A 17310-nucleotide genomic window follows, 5' to 3' on the forward strand; every position below is an offset into this window, starting at 1 on the left:
TGATCCATTCATCTGTTGATGGACATCTAGGTTCTTTCCATAGTTTGGCTATTGTGGACATTGCTGCTATAAACATTCGGGTGCATGTGCCCCTTTGGATCACTACGTTTGTATCCTTAGGGTAAATACCCAATAGTGCAATTGCTGGGTCATAGGGCAGTTCTATTTTCAACATTTTGAGGAACCTCCATGCTGTTTTCCAGAGTGGCTGCACCAGCTTGCATTCCCACCAACAGTGTAGGAGGGTTCCCCTCTCTCCGCATCCTCGCCAGCATCTGTCATTTCCTGACTTGTTTATTTTAGCCATTCTGACTGGTGTGAGGTGATATCTCATTGTGGTTTTGATTTGTATTTCCCTGATGCCGAGTGATATGGAGCACTTTTTCATGTGTCTGTTGGCCATCTGGATGTCTTCTTTGCAGAAATGTCTGTTCATGTCCTCTGCCCATTTCTTGATTGGATTATTTGTTCTTTGGGTGTTGAGTTTGCTAAGTTCTTTATAGATCCTGGACACTAGTCCTTTATCTGATATGTCATTTGCAAATATCTTCTCCCATTCTGTCAGTTGTCTTTTGATTTTGTTAACTGTTTCCTTTGCTGTGCAAAAGCTTTTGATCTTGATGAAATCCCAGTAGTTCATTTTTGCCCTTGCTTCCCTTGCCTTTTGCGTTGTTCCTAGGAAGATGTTGCTGCGGTTGAGGTCAAAGAGGTTGCTGCCTGTGTTCTCCTCAAGGATTTTGATGGATTCCTTTCGCACATTGAGGTCCTTCATCCATTTTGAGTCTATTTTTGTGTGTGGTGTAAGGAAATGGTCCAATTTCATTTTTCTGCATGTGGCTGTCCAATTTTCCCAGCACCATTTATTGAAGAGGCTGTCTTTTTGCCATTGGACATTCTTTCCTGCTTTGTCGAAGATTAGTTGACCATAGAGTTGAGGGTCTATTTCTGGGCTCTCAATCTGTTCCATTGATCTATGTGTCTGTTTTTGTGCCAGTACCATGCTGTCTTGATGACGACAGCTTTGTAATAGAGCTTGAAGTCCGGAATTGTGATGCCACCAACGTTGGCTTTCTTTTTCAATATCCCTTTGGCTATTCGAGGTCTTTTCTGGTTCCATATAAATTTTAGCATTATTTGTTCCATTTCTTTGAAAAAGATGGATGGTACTTTGATAGGAATTGCATTAAATGTGTAGATTGCTTTAGGTAGCATAGACATTTTCACAATATTTATTCTTCCAATCCAGGAGCATGGAACATTTTTCCATTTCTTTGTGTCTTCCTCAATTTCTTTCATGAGTACTTTATAGTTTTCTGAGTATAGATTCTGTGTCTCTTTGGTTAGGTTTATTCCTAGGTATCTTATGGTTTTGGGTGCAATTGTAAATGGGATTGACTCCTTAATTTCTCTTTCTTCTGTCTTGCTGTTGGTGTAGAGAAATGCAACTGATTTCTGTGCATTGATTTTATATCCTGACACTTTACTGAATTCCTGTATAAGTTCTAGCAGTTTTGGAGTGGAGTCTTTTGGGTTTTCCACATATAGTATCATATCATCTGCGAAGAGTGATAATTTGACTTCTTCTTTGCCGATTTGGATGCCTTTAATTTCCTTTTGTTGTCTGATTGCTGAGGCTAGGACCTCTAGTACTATGTTGAATAGCAGTGGTGATAATGGACATCCCTGCCGTGTTCCTGACCTTAGCGGAAAAGCTTTCAGTTTTTCTCCATTGAGAATGATATTTGCGGTGGGTTTTTCATAGATGGCTTTGATGATATTGAGGTATGTGCCCTCTATCCCTACACTTTGAAGAGTTTTGATCAGGAAGGGATGCTGTACTTTGTCAAATGCTTTTTCAGCATCTATTGAGAGTATCATATGGTTCTTGTTCTTTCTTTTATTGATGTGTTGTATCACATTGACTGATTTGCGGATGTTGAACCAACCTTGCAGCCCTGGAATAAATCCCACTTGGTCGTGGTGAATAATCTTTTTAATGTACTGTTGAATCCTATTGGCTAGTATTTTGTTGAGTATTTTCGCATCTGTGTTCATCAAGGATATCGGTCTATAGCTCTCTTTTTTGGTGGGATCCTTGTCTGGTTTTGGGATCAAGGTGATGCTGGCCTCATAAAATGAGTTTGGAAGTTTTCCTTCCATTTCTATTTTTTGGAACAGTTTCAGGAGAATAGGAATTAGTTCTTCTTTAAATGTTTGGTAGAATTCCCCCGGGAAGCCGTCTGGCCCTGGGCTTTTGTTTGTTTGGAGATTTTTAATGACTGTTTCAATCTCCTTACTGGTTATGGGTCTGTTCAGGCTTTCTATTTCTCCCTGGTTCAGTTGTGGTAGTTTATATGTTTCTAGGAATGCATCCATTTCTTCCAGATTGTCAAATTTATTGGCGTAGAGTTGCTCATAGTATGTTCTTATAATAGCTTGTATTTCTTTGGTGTTAGTTGTGATCTCTCCTCTTTCATTCATGATTTTATTTATTTGGGTCCTTTCTCTTTTCTTTTTGATAAGTCGGGCCAGGGGTTTATCAATTTTATTAATTCTTTCAAAGAACCAGCTCCTAGTTTCGTTGATTTGTTCTATTGTTTTTTTGGTTTCTATTTCATTGATTTCTGCTCTGATCTTTATGATTTCTCTTCTCCTGCTGGGCTTAGGGTTTCTTTCTTGTTCTTTCTCCAGCTCCTTTAGGTGCAGGGTTAGGTTGTGTACCTGAGACCTTTCTTGTTTCTTGAGAAAGGCTTGTACCGCTATATATTTTCCTCTCAGGACTGCCTTTGTTGTGTCCCAAAGATTTTGAACCGTTGTATTTTCATTATCATTTGTTTCCATGATTTTTTTCAATTCTTCTTTAATTTCCCGGTTGACCCATTCATTCTTTAGAAGGATGCTGTTTAGTCTCCATGTATTTGGGTTCTTTCCAAACTTCCTTTTGTGGTTGAGTTCTAGCTTTAGAGCATTGTGGTCTGAAAATATGCAGGGAATGATCCCAATCTTTTGATACCGGTTGAGTCCTGATTTAGGACCGAGGATGTGATCTATTCTGGAGAATGTTCCATGTGCACTAGAGAAGAATGTGTATTCTGTTGCTTTGGGATGAAATATTCTGAATATATCTGTGATGTCCATCTGGTCCAGTGTGTCTTTTAAGGCCTTTATTTCCTTGCTGATCTTTTGCTTGGATGATCTGTCCATTTCAGTGAGGGGAGTGTTAAAGTCCCCTACTATTATTGTATTATTGTTGATGTGTTTCTTTGATTTTGTTATTAATTGGTTTATATAGTTGGCTGCTCCCACGTTGGGGGCATAGATATTTAAAATTGTTAAATCTTCTTGTTGGACAGACCCTTTGAGTATGATATAGTGTCCTTCCTCATCTCTTATTATAGTCTTTGGCTTAAAATCTAATTGATCTGACATAAGGATTGCCACTCCTGCTTTCTTCTGATGTCCATTAGCATGGTAAATTCTTTTCCACCCCCTCACTTTAAATCTGGAGGTGTCTTCGGGCTTAAAATGAGTTTCTTGGAGGCAACATATAGATGGGTTTTGTTTTTTTATCCATTCTGATACCCTGTGTCTTTTGACAGGGGCATTTAGCCCATTAACATTCAGGGTAACTATTGAGAGATATGAATTTAGTGCCATTGTATTGCCTGTAAGGTGACTGTTACTGTATATGGTCTCTGTTCCTTTCTGATCTACCACTTGTAGGCTCTCTCTTTGCTTAGAGGACCCCTTTCAATATTTCCTGTAGAGCTGGTTTGGTATTTGCAAATTCTTTCAGTTTTTGTTTGTCCTGGAAGCTTTTAATCTCTCCTTCTATTTTCAATGATAGCCTAGCTGGATATAGTATTCTTGGCTGCATGTTTTTCTCGTTTAGTGCTCTGAAAATATCATGCCAGCTCTTTCTGGCCTGCCAGGTCTCTGTGGATAAGTCAGCTGCCAATCTAATATTTTTACCATTGTATGTTACAGACTTCTTTTCCCGGGCTGCTTTCAGGATTTTCTCTTTGTCACTGAGACTTGTAAATTTTACTATTAGGTGACGGGGTGTGGGCCTATTCCTATTGATTTTGAGGGGCGTTCTCTGAACCTCCTGAATTTTGATGCTCGTTCCCTTTGCCATATTGGGGAAATTCTCCCCAATAATTCTCTCCAGTATACCTTCTGCTCCCCTCTCTCTTTCTTCTTCTTCTGGAATCCCAATTATTCTAATGTTGTTTTGTCTTATGGTGTCACTTATCTCTCGAATTCTCCCCTCGTGGTCCAGTAGCTGTTTGTCCCTCTTTTGCTCAGCTTCTTTATTCTCTGTCATTTGGTCTTCTATATCACTAATTCTTTCTTCTGCCTCATTGATCCTAGCAGTGAGAGCCTCCATTTTTGATTGCACTTCATTAATAGCTTTTTTTATTTCAACTTGGTTAGATTTTAGTTCTTTTATTTCTCCAGAAAGGGCTTTTATATCTCTCGAGAGGGTTTCTCTAATATCTTCCATGCCTTTTTCGAGCCCGGCTAGAACCTTGAGAATTGTCATTCTGAACTCTAGATCTGACATATTACCAATGTCTGTATTGATTAGGTCCCTAGCCTTCGGTACTGCCTCTTGTTCTTTTTTTTGTGTTGAATTTTTCCGTCTTGTCATTTTGTCCAGATAAGAGTATATGAAGGGGCAAGTAAAATACTAAAAGGGTGGCAACAACCCCAGGAAAAAATGCTTTAACCAAATTAGAAGAGATCCAAAATCGTGAGGGGGGAGAAAGGGGATAAAAAGAGGTTCAAAAAGGAAGAAAGAAAAAAAAAGAAAAAAGAAAAAAAAAAAGAAAAAAGAAAAGAAAAGAATAATAAAAAAAGGAAAACACCTAAGAAAAATGTAAAAAAGAAAAAAATATATATATTAGATAAACTAGTAAAAAATCGTTAAAAAAGAAAAAGGTAACAGTTAAAAAAAAAAAAAATTTTACCCGAAGGCAAGAAAAAAAAAAAAACAAAAAATGAAAAAGAAAAAAATTAAATTAACTGCAAGACTAAAAAAAAATCACAGGGAAAAAGCCATGAGTTCCGTGCTTGGCTTTCTCCTCCTCTGGAATTCTGCTGCTCTCCTTGGTATTGAAACCGCACTCCTTGGTAGGTGAACTTGGTCTCGGCTGGATTTCTTGCTGATCTTCTGGGGGAGGGGCCTGTTGTAGTGATTCTCAAGTGTCTTTGCCCCAGGCGGAATTACACCGCCCTTACCCGGGGCCGGGGTGAGTAATCCGCTCGGGTTTGCTTTCAGGAGCTTTTGTTCCCTGAGCGCTTTCCGTAGAGTTCCGGAGGACGGGAATACAAATGGCGGCCTCCTGGTCTCTGGCCCGGAGGAGCCGAGAGCCCAGGGCCGCACTCCTCAGTGCGCCCTCAGAAAACAGCGCCCAGTTACTCCCGTCTGCCTGACCTCCGGCCGCGCTCCGAGCTCTCCGAGCCTGCGACCAGTTCAAGGTAACACCGAGCTGTGAGCTTACTGTCGGCTCTGTCTCTGTAGCCGGCTTTCCCGTTCCAATACCCGCAAGGTCTGCGACACTCAGACACCCCTGATCCTTCTGTGACCCTGCGGGACCTGAGGCCACGCTGAACCCTCGTGGGCTTCGCCCCGGTTTAGCCTCTGGAGCGATGTCCCTCAGCGGAACAGACTTTTAAAAGTCCTGATTTTGTGCGCCGTTGCTCCGCCGCTTGCCGGGAGCCGGCCCCTCCCCCCGGGGTCTATCTTCCCGTCGCTTTGGATTCACTTCTCCGCCGGTCCTACCTTTCAGAAAGTGGTTGTTTTTCTGTTTCCAGAATTGCTGTTCCTCTTCTCTTCGATCTGCCGATGGATTTTCAGGTGTTTGCAATCTTTAGATAAGCTATCTAGCTGATCTCCGGCTAGCTGAAGCAGTCTCAGCCTGCTACTTCTCCGCCATCTTGACTCCTCCCCCTCTTATTCATCTCTTAATGGATTTTAATATCATGGGAGTAATTGAAATGGGTTTGGGGATCTGTTTATTTTATAATTAACAGAAAAAATGGAGAAATTCAAGAATTTTTATATTAAGGTTGAAAAATTATTGAATTATATCACTTCCTGATGTTGTAAACTACTTGATGATTACTTCATTCTTGGAGCTATGTAAAATGAAGAGTCAACAGGAGGATGCTTGAGTTTTTAGATTTAACATAGTATAATTCTGTATATTTCTTAACTAGGGACATTATTTCTTCTTTCTGATTTCAGAGAGTAGTAACAAAAGCTCATTGTGTTCATTTTGAGTAAGAGCCCATAATGAGAGAAATCAGCCAGAAACTGCAAGCCAAATGACAGAGATCAAGAGCAAATACTTTAGAATAATAACATCTTTGATAACTCTATTACATTGGTACCTTTAAACCATGGGAACTCTCTACAGGGAATTAATGAATGATGGGTAATAAGAATTTCAAGAGAAAATCTTTCATGGTAGTTGGAAACAGAATTAAAGAGGCCAAAAGCTAGTCTCTGTGCCAGGTCATATTAATAAAGGCCAAAAATAGGATCAAAAGGACTAACTATGTGGAGCTCTCTGAGAAACTGAGACAGCCAGATTCAACAGAGAAGCTATTTGCATTGTAAATTACAAAAATATTGAAAAGTTAGGTTTGAAATGCATAGCGAAGCATATATATCTGAGGCTTTTTAAATATCAGTAGAAAAGTAACTACAAACAGTAAATATCCTCCTTAATTTTAAATTCAAGAACAAATTGTTTTATAGTGTTTTTCATAGACCTATCTATATTTTTCCATGTCAGATGTTGCCAATGCTACATGTCCTCAAATATTATCTATACTTAAAATATTAATTAAGAGCCCAAAGTATAAAATTCTTTTTTTAAAATACTTATTTATTTATTTATTTAAGAGAGAGAGAGGGTGAGAGAGTACGTGCATGTGTGGTTAGGGGTGGAGGGGCAGAGGGAGAGGGAAAGATTTTTATTGATTCATAAGAATGTTTTGTAAATTAAGGACACTAATCTTTCAGGTGTTATATGCATTAAAAATATTTCTCTATTAGTTTTTTTGGTAACAGCAGGTATTTATGGGTTTAGTACTTTCCCACATGTGAATAACTCTGCTTTCTAGTGGAACTATAGCAATGAGCAAGGATCACATCTGTTAATCTCATAGTCAGATGCCTTCACTGCTACTTTCTTTCTTTCTTTTTTTTTAAATTTTATCCATTTATTTGACAAAGAGAGATCACAAGTAGGCAGAGAGGCAGGCAGAGAGAGAGGAAGGGAAGCAGGCTCCCCACTGAGCAGAGAGCCCAGCGCGGGGCTCGATCTCATGACCCTGGGACCATGACTCGAGCCGAAGGCAGAGGCTTCAACCCACTGAGCTACTCAGGCACCCCTCACTGCTACTTTTTTATAAGCCATCCTGGGAAAGTCCTTCCCCATCCTAAGATTTAATGAATAGTTACCTATTTTTCCATCTGGTACTTATACGAATCCAGGTTTTACATTTAAATCCTTGACATATTGGAAATTTTTTTCATATATGGACATTGAACTTTTAAACAATTTTAGTAGCCTAGCTTTAAATAAAATGTTATACATTTATAAGTAAAATATTTAGAAATATTTAGAATGTTTTGGGCGCCTAGGTGGCTCAGTGGGTTAAGCCTCTGCCTTCGGCTCAGGTCATGATCTCAGGGTCCTGGGATCGAGTCCCACATCGGGTTCTCTGCTCAGCAGAGAGCCTGCTTCCCTCTCTGTCTCTGCCTGCTTCTCTGCCTCCTTGTGATCTCTGCCTGTCAAATAAATAAATAAATAAATCTTAAAAAAAATATTTAGAATGTTTAGCCTTGTTTATTTCTGAATACTGTATGTTAATATTTCCCATTCTCAACCCTCTTCCTCATTTTGTGGTAACAAATTGGTATGGGGTTGTTGAGAGAACTAGCCAGTAGGAAATCAGAAAGTGTGACTCAGAGCTTAAGTGTACCACAGCTGAAAAATTCCAACCAGAAAATGTAATTCTCAATACAGAGCTAGAGCATCTTTAAAATGCAACCACTCCTGAAAAGTTTAGCTAATGTAAATAGTTTTATTAGATATGACGCATGAAGACTAAATTGGATTTCATTCCTCATCTTGGTTTAGTAATCTCATGTGCAAGTTTATGTTGCCCTTTAGTGTGATTAAAGATCTGAATTAAACTTAAGTATTTATTATTTAATGAGATCATTTTAACAGCTAATATAGAGCTCTTTGTTGATCTCAGGGTCATACAATTCAATTGTCTTTCTAAACCCATTTTTCCTTTCCTTTTCTTTTCTTTTTTCTTTTTCTTTAAAGATTTTATTTATTTATTTGACAGACAGAGATCACAAATAGAGAGGCAGGCAGAGAGAGAGGGAAGCAGGTTCCTTGCTGAGCAGAGAGCAAGATGCGGGGCTCCATCCCAGGACCCTGGGATTGAGCCAAAGTCATAGGCTTTAACCCACTGAACCGCCCAGGCACCCCCATTTTTTCTTTTAAAAATGAGAAGTGGTTGGGCTCTACAGGGTATATAAGCAAATGCACTTTTCTGCATATTATGTGACGTCTCACTAATCTGGTTTAATTGTGAAGAGAGAAGGAAGAAAGTACCAAGTTTGAACTAATTAAAAATGTAAGTTTAATTAATAGAAAGAGGCATCATAAGACTTAAAACATATCTGATAGAACCTTGACGTTGAACAGGATGTTTAACCTCTGAATCTTATTTTCTATATATGCAGATTGGTGATCAAACCAGCTTCCTGGACTACTAGTCCTTTGATAAATAAATAAGATAATGTATATGGTGGTCTTTTCAAACTATAAGATATTATATGCACATTGACTATTGATATTTTTAATTTAAATATAGACAGTAACCAAAATAAATATTATGCATTATGTGTCTGGTTTAAAGAACAGATAACTTACATAGTGATTATAAATGTATATGAATACAGAGTTTTACAAAATCTGACTTTCTAAACAGGTTAAAAATTTCTCCTTTAATTCTAATTACTCTAACAGGTCTTTGAACTAAGTCAGCAAGTTTATGAGAAGTTTAAATGTGACACCAAGAAATACTAGCACATGATATTTCAGTCATTATATGCACAGCAATTAGCATAAAAACTCAATCCTTTCATATATGTGTCTGATTATATTTGGTATCTTTGTTTCTGTTTATTTTTTGTTATCTGTAACTTAGGTTTAAGGAGCAATCTCTAATTTTTCTATTGAATACTTTCCCATGAAATAAATCATGCTTCTATATATGAAATTCATTAAAACCAGAGGAAGACATGCAACTCTCAGGCAATTTTGAGTGCAGATGTATCCTTTGCAATTGGTTTTGTTGCACAGTACCTCTGAAATTTTAAGCAAGATAGTTTTAACTGCTTCATGCCTTAATTTCTTCATCTTAAGAAAGGGGGGTAATAATAAGACCTTCTGCCTTGGAGTGTTGAGAGGACTAAATTATACATTTAGAACATAGACTGGGAAGGAGTAAGCATTCAATAATTTTATTCTTTATTGCTTTATTTTGATTTCCGAAACTATTAAAAGCTTAAAAACTTTGTAAGTTGCTTTGTTTGTGGCCTGTGTAGTTTTGAATGCATAACAAAAGAATCTGTTAATATTTAGATAAAGCTAATACAAAATTTCAACTCAGTTTACATACCTAGGTTAAAGAGGTCTTTAATGAATTAGTGATTGTTAGCTGAGCAAGTAAATAACAATAATTTCTGCATATTTAGTTATTTGGGGAAAAGCAGATTTATTTCATTAGTTTATACTTATTTATCCCACCCACCTCTCTGTTGGTATGCATCTCAGTTAGTCAACAAGAACAGTACAGTTGTCTCTTAAACAATGTGGAGGTTAGGAACCCCAGCCCCCATGCAGTCAGAAATCTGTGTATAATTTTTGATTCCTCTCAAATTGAACTGCTAATAGCCTACTCTTGAGAAGTCTTATCAACAACATAAACAATTAACACATATTTTGAATGTTATACATGTTATATACTGTATTCTTATAGTAAAGTAAGCTAGAGAAAAGAAAATTTTACTGAGAAAATTGTAAAGAAAAGATAAAACATTTACAGTACTATAAAAAAAAAATCTGTGTATAAATGGACCTGCATAGCTCAAACCCATGTTGTGTAAGGGTCAACTATATTTGCTAATTCATATTGTGTGTGCAGTCCACTCCTAGGTGTTCAGATGAGGCAAGAATCAGGCTCTTCCCAGGGGCATGTATGTAATTCAGAAGAAGAAAACACTCTTCTTGAGCGACAAGCAGTATGTAACTTATCTGGAGAGACATAAACTGTATGCTTTGTGCCTTGGTAATTCACAGAAAGAAAAAGTGAGTGTAAACTGGACTCATCAGGAATGTGCTTTGGAGGAACTGGCATTTGAACTGTGTCTTCACTGAAATATAGACATAGGATGTATTCGTCTCCCGGGCCTATGATATCAAAGTACCACAAATGAGGTGGGCTAAAACAATAGAAACTTAATTCACTTGTAGTTTGGAAGACCGGAGGCCTAAATCACAATGTCAGCAGGGTTGATATGGTGGGGAATCCGAAGGAGAATCTGTTGCATCCCTCTTTCCTAGCTTTCAGTGGCTCCCAGCGATCCTGGCATTCCAAGCTTGTAGCTGCATAACTCTAGTCTCTGCCTCTGTCTTTATACGGCCTGTTTCCCTGTGAGTGTGCCATATTTTCTTATAAGTACTGATCATACTGGATCAGGTGTACCCTGATCCTAACCAGTATGCTGGTTAGGGTACACCTCATCTAATATGACTGCATCTTAACCTGATTACATCCACAAAGAACTTATTTCCAAATAAGGTCACATTCACAAGCACCGGGGGTAAGAATTTGAATATATCTTTTTTTTTTTTTGTTGGGAGTGTGTAGGGTGGGGTGGGTGGGGGGTAGGGGACACAGTAGAACCCACAACATGCAGAGAGAAGAAGGGAGAATATCTTAGGCCAGAAAGATAGTATGAATACTGGCAAAGATTTTTTGAATTTTTCCTAATTGTTTCTGTTGCTTATTGGAGTTTGACCCTTTTTTTATGGTGTCTGAGACAGTAACAAATATGAGTGCTTTCTCTTAAAAGTACTAAAACTTATTTTATATTTAAATCTCACCATATAATTGTTTTTGTTTGTTTTTTGTACTAGGATATGATTTAGATGAGACTTTATTAAGTTGAATATTGTAAAATTGTCATGTAATTCTTACTTAGAATAAGACTAACAACAAAACTGAAACAACTCCATTATTTTGCACAGTGGTTTTAGGCTAGCATTTCCTCATATTTTGGGACAAAATTTTCATTGAATTTTCTGATCCATTCTTCCTGTTTCTCTATTAGCAGAGGTTTCTTGGTAAAACAAAGCAAATGAGCTTCTAACCTTCTAAGGAGAAAAACCTAATCTTAAGAATTAAGTTGTCAAAAGAGCAAACATCATAAAACCTTCATTGAAACTGACAACTAAGATCTAGTCAGAATGAAACAAGAATGTGTGAATTCTGCACACTTAGAATTGGAAAATCAATGACAAAATGGCTTAATTTGACTGGATGTGTCAGTTATCTAGTTATTTCTCCTTATTTACAATAGTAAAAAGACACCATAGGATTGTGGGTGAGTCTTTTTCCTTTTGTAGGTTAGAATTGCAGGATCATTTGTCCACATCCGCTTAAAAGTTAGTGTGAACAATTGGAAAAACTGAACATGGAAGGAAACAGTAGTTAAGTCAATATATTATTTTGTTTAGCTATTTGTGTGTAACAAACATTTACATCAGATAATCATTTCATGAGCTTCTGCAATCACAGAAATAATCACATATTTAATGAGCTTCTGCAATCATAGAAATGCATTTTTATTTTCTTTAGGCAGTTTAAACCTTTCTTATACCATTGAAAAATCTTCAATGCACTTAAGGCCATCTATGAATAATAATCTTATTAAGGAGGAAAATGAGCAGTTAATAAAGGTCAATGAAACAATTAACTATTCAGTTTTACTCTCGAAGAAGTAATACAATTCTTTTTTATAGAATATGGAACAAATTGTAACAAAAATATTAACTATAACCAAAGAGCTAAAGGAAAAATATACTAGGTCTTTGATATATCAAGAATATATCAATACAGTAATCAGAATAGATCAACCCAAATGAAATAAACTTAGAGAAAAAAAAGATAGACTTTATTAGGCTGTTTGGAAAGATAGAATTTAAAGTGAAATCCTCTTTATCTATGGAGTGAATAGATGTAACTTTCTGTTCCAAGCAACAAACTAAGTTAATGGAAAATATCTGCACCTATACTAAGAGACAATACATTTTACTAGGTGCACTTTATTTTATTCTCATATATTCATAAATTACTTGGAAAGCACTTTGAAAAACAATCTGCAAAGAATGAGCTTCTTAGATGACTGTCTTGTCTACTTGTGAAAAATGTAATCATCCATAGCAAAACCACTTCTGTCTACAAATCAGTCATTAGAGCTGGAAGGTCTTAAGCCAAGGGCAAACAGTTTTTTTTTTCTTTTCTTTCTTTCTTTCTTTCTTCCTTTCTTTCAATCAGCCATCTAAGTTCTTATCACTTTTGATTAATACGATATGTGCAAATGGAAAAATAACTATGGGCGTATTTAGATAGACAGTGACCTAAACCCTATTATGGTTTGTCTTTTCTACATCAAACCAGTCATTGACTTTGGGCATGCATTTGATGCAATTGTAAGCATGGGTGGTTATAACAGAAGATCTCCAATAATGAGAAACTCTTCAGCACAAAAAGATCAATCCTTTACAGTTTTTTAAACATAGGTACAAGTTACCTACACTTTTGGGTTGCTGTTGAATTTTGTAGGTTTCAGGCAATGGAAAGGTACTTGAAGTGTACATCAAGTTTTTTTTTTTTTAAAGCTTAACTACTTTGAGAAATTGCTAAAAACAAGTAGTAGTTAATAATTTTATTTTATTTTATTTTATTTTATTTTTATTTTTATTTTTATTTATTTTTTTAAAGATTTTGTATATATGTGTGTGTATGAGGGTAGGGGGAAGAGGGAGAGTTGTGATAAAATGTTAAGATAGTGCATAAAATCTTGAAAAATCCATCAATACCCCACCCCATTCCTTGGCCCATTCCCCTTCTGCCCAGATACACTATAGTGTGAGTGTTTTGATAGGCCTTTTACCTTTTGCCTAGAATTTAATTTTGCTATTACCTACTCTTTCTACCTTCACTTATTCCATAAATCACTCTTCTGTGTCTTTTATTAATCTTCTGTTTTCTTGTTCTCACATTGTCATTTACTAGTTGTTCTTCCATTTAACATTTACTATAGAGCCTCTTGAACATATCAGAGTAAAGCACTAAGTAAATCTTGTAAACAACCCTTTGGAATATGCAAAGAAAATAATTCTGGATTATAATTTCTTCTCTAAAGTTGAAATTTCTAAATTTAGGGCATATAAAATATTATATAAACATGTAATGGTTATTCATGTGATATACTCCTCACACTTTGTATTTAACAAAGGAATTATTGCCAGTGATTTTGTTATAGACAAATCTCTTTACCCACAGATTTTGTAAAGCCAGACTAGAGTGGTCTTATTATTTGCTAGAATTGTTCTTCTTTTAGAAAAACTCCAATCATGACATCACGCTTTATAGTGGTTTCCTGGATAATGAGTAAAATAATTAGACAGAAAACAAATGTGAGAGTACTCATTCAGAAGTAAGTCTTTCAATGGTTTTACTATATAGGACATCTGAAATCTCAATTTCTTTTCTATCTCTTGTGTAGACCACAAATGATACTTGGCCAATTTGGAATCCTCATGACTACCACAACTAGATTTTTGTTGCTTATGTTTTGCTGGATCCTTATGCTCATGTATTCAACTGCCTGCTTGACATATCAGCCTGGTTATTTAGAAAGATAGTGAACTAAGCAGGACAAAACCAAACCCTCTTGATTCCCCACCCCCTCAATCCATCTACCAGTACTGCTTTTCTCCCAAGCTGCTTTATGTCAGTAAATGGCACCAACAACCATCAAATTGCTTAAGCCAAAAATCTAGGAGTTATCTTAGATTATTCTGAACCCTACTTTCATGTCCATTTTTTAAGACTTTCTGGCCTATTTTACCTCCAGCATATATCCTGAGTTAATCCCATCCTCTCCATTTGTGCTACTGCATAGTACTGCATACTGTACCATCATCTCTTTCCCAACTACTGTAATACTCTTCTAACTGGTCTTTCCTCTTCCACCCTGAACCCCTTACTGTCTATAGTCATATTTTTTTAAAAACATAAATCTATATTCTTTTCCATTGAAAATCCTTCTATATGGTGTAAGAGAATGGTTGAGTTTCATTCTTCTACACATAGTTGTCTAATTTTCCCAGCACCATTTATTGAATAGACAGCCTTTTTTCTACTGGATACTTTTTCCTGATTTGTTGAAGATTATTTGACCATAGAGTTGGGGGTCCATATCTGGACTCTGTACTCTGTTCTACTGGTCTGTGTGTCTGTTTTTGTGCCATTACCATGGTGTCTCACCATGAGGCAGGAATCTATCAAAATATCCTAGAGGAAAACATAGGCAGTAACCTCTTTGACATTAGCCACAGCAGCTTCTTTCAAGACATGTTTCCAAAGGCAAAGGAGACAAAAATGAAAATGAACTTCTGGGACTTCATCAAGATAAAAAGCTTTTGCACAGCAAAGGAAACAGTCAACAAAACAAAGAGGCAACCCACAGAATAGGAGAAGATATTAGCAAATGACACTACAGACAAAGGGCTGATATCCAAGATCTATAAAGAACTCCTCAAACTCAACACACACAAAACAGATAATCACATCAAAAAATGGGCAGAAGACATGAACAGATGCTTCTCCAAAGAAGACATACAAATAAATGGTTAACAGACACATGAAGAAATGTTCATCATCAATAGCCATCAAGGAGATTCAAATCAAAACGACATTGAGATACCAACTTACACCAGTTAGAGTGGCCAAAATTAACAAGATGAGAAACAACAAGTGTTGGAGAGGATGTGGAGAAAGGGGAACCCTCTTACACTGTTGGTGGGAATGCAAGTTGGTGCAGCCACTTTGGAAAACAGTCTGGAGATTTCTTAAGAAGTTAAAAATAGAGCTACCCAATGACCCTGCAATTGCACCATTGGGTATTTTCCCGAAAGATACAGATGTAGTGAAGAGAAGAGTTCATAGCAGCAATGGCTGCAGTTGCTAAACTGTGGAAAGGACCAAGATGCCCTTCAACGGACAAATGGATAAAGAAGATATGGTCTATATATGCAATGGAGTATTATGCCTCCATCAGAAAGGAGGAGTACCCAACTTTTGTATCAACGTGGATGGGACTGGAAGAGATTATGTTGAGTGAAATAAGTCAAGCAGAGAGAGTCAATTATCATATGGTTTCACTTACTTGTGGAGCATAAGGAATAACATGGAGGATGTTGGGAGATGGAGAGGAGAAGTGAGTTGGGGGAAATTGGAGGGGGAGACAAACCTTGAGAGACTGTGGAATCTGAGAAACAAAGCTGAGGCTTTTGGAGGGGAGAGGGATGGGAGGTTGGGTGAGCCTGGTGGTGGGTATTAAGGAGGGCACATATTGCATGGAGCTCTGGGTGTGGTGCATAAACAATGAATCTTGGAATGCTGAAAAGAACAAAAATTAAAAAAAGGAAAGAAAATCCTTCTGTAGTTTCTATTGTTACTAGAATAAAACACTACTTCCTTACCTTGGTTTCTATATTCAGGAATGGTCTCCCTCACCAAATATAACTCACACCATTTTATTACTTTCCCACTGCTTTTTAATTAAATGGATTTTTCCGTTTCATTTTTACATGCTAATCCTGGTCCTCCTTTAGGCCCTTTGCAAAACAGTGCTGTACCTGAAATGATGATCCTGATCCATACATAGCTATGGCTCTATCTTATCATTTAGAAGTTAGCTTAAATATTATTCTCTCCCCAAATCTCTTCCTGAACTATTTGAAATAGCCACCTAGTCATTAATTCATGCTTCAGATGCTAATGAGGGTGTAGTGATTCCTGCCTAAGGAACTAGCTAAGTCAGGTCAAAGTCCAGCCTTCCAGCTAGTAACTCAGAATTTTAGGAATATTGTGATAAAATTGACTGAGAGTGGCTAACCCTTACTCTGGAAGAAATTTGATTGATGTTGATCAGTTTAATGGTAACTCCATTGTCTTTGCCAGTGTTTGGCTTGGGTACGAGGAGATGACATTGTCTGAACCAATGAGATATGAGGTGAAGTCTTCTGAGTGTTTCTGAGAATATTTTTTTCATTCTTACCAACTGTGCAAATAGGGGTCTTGCCATATTTCAGCTGTTTGTGGTCATTAATGACTTTATGACAAATATATTTGATTGAGATAATAAGATTACAAATTTATTCTTCACAGATTAACAAATGATTGTAAAGCTCTTAGCACATAAAAAGTCTCAGAATATTCATTCATTCAGTCATTCGTTCACTCTTTTAGGAATTAATGAGGACTTAGAATGAGTCTCATTTCATTGATTCACATATTGGACATAACTAGCAAGCTAAGTCAGGTGAAATTGAGATAACTTAAATGTAAAGTTAAAGTACTTATTAGTGGAATGAGTATTTAGCCATGACCTTGAAGGAGGAGATATACTTGCTAAGCTTCAGGGTTCCTGAAGGACCTTCTTAGAAGTAGTTTCAACCACTTTCTCAGGGGAGATAAATTCAAACTTGGGAAATTATTGTAATTTCTTTGGTTAGTGTCTGAAATTTTAAAATCATGCTAATTTGCAGAGATGATGGGATTTAATGATCTTATCTTCTGAGAGATAATTTGCCTCTGGTCAGTTTCTGTCACAGTTAATCAGCATGTTTTGTGCCATTTTCTAATACATAAACATAGCTTCCCACTATTGTACAGGACATGAAATATTATTAATAAGCACATAGGCAGCAGTCCATTATAGGTGGAGTCCATTACTTAAAGAAAAGTGGTGGGGTATCTTTACAAATACTGCTGGTTTCAATTTTTTAGAAATTCCAGGCCATGAGATCGGTATTACACATTTAAAGCCAGTTCACCCATTTAAAATGTTACCCATTTAAAGTGAAACTAGGTTCTAATTTCACTTCTGCAATATATTATCAGTGTGACATTGGC

The sequence above is a fragment of the Mustela erminea genome, chromosome 8, assembly GCF_009829155.1.
Source record: "Mustela erminea isolate mMusErm1 chromosome 8, mMusErm1.Pri, whole genome shotgun sequence".
Classification (NCBI taxonomy): domain Eukaryota; kingdom Metazoa; phylum Chordata; class Mammalia; order Carnivora; family Mustelidae; genus Mustela; species Mustela erminea.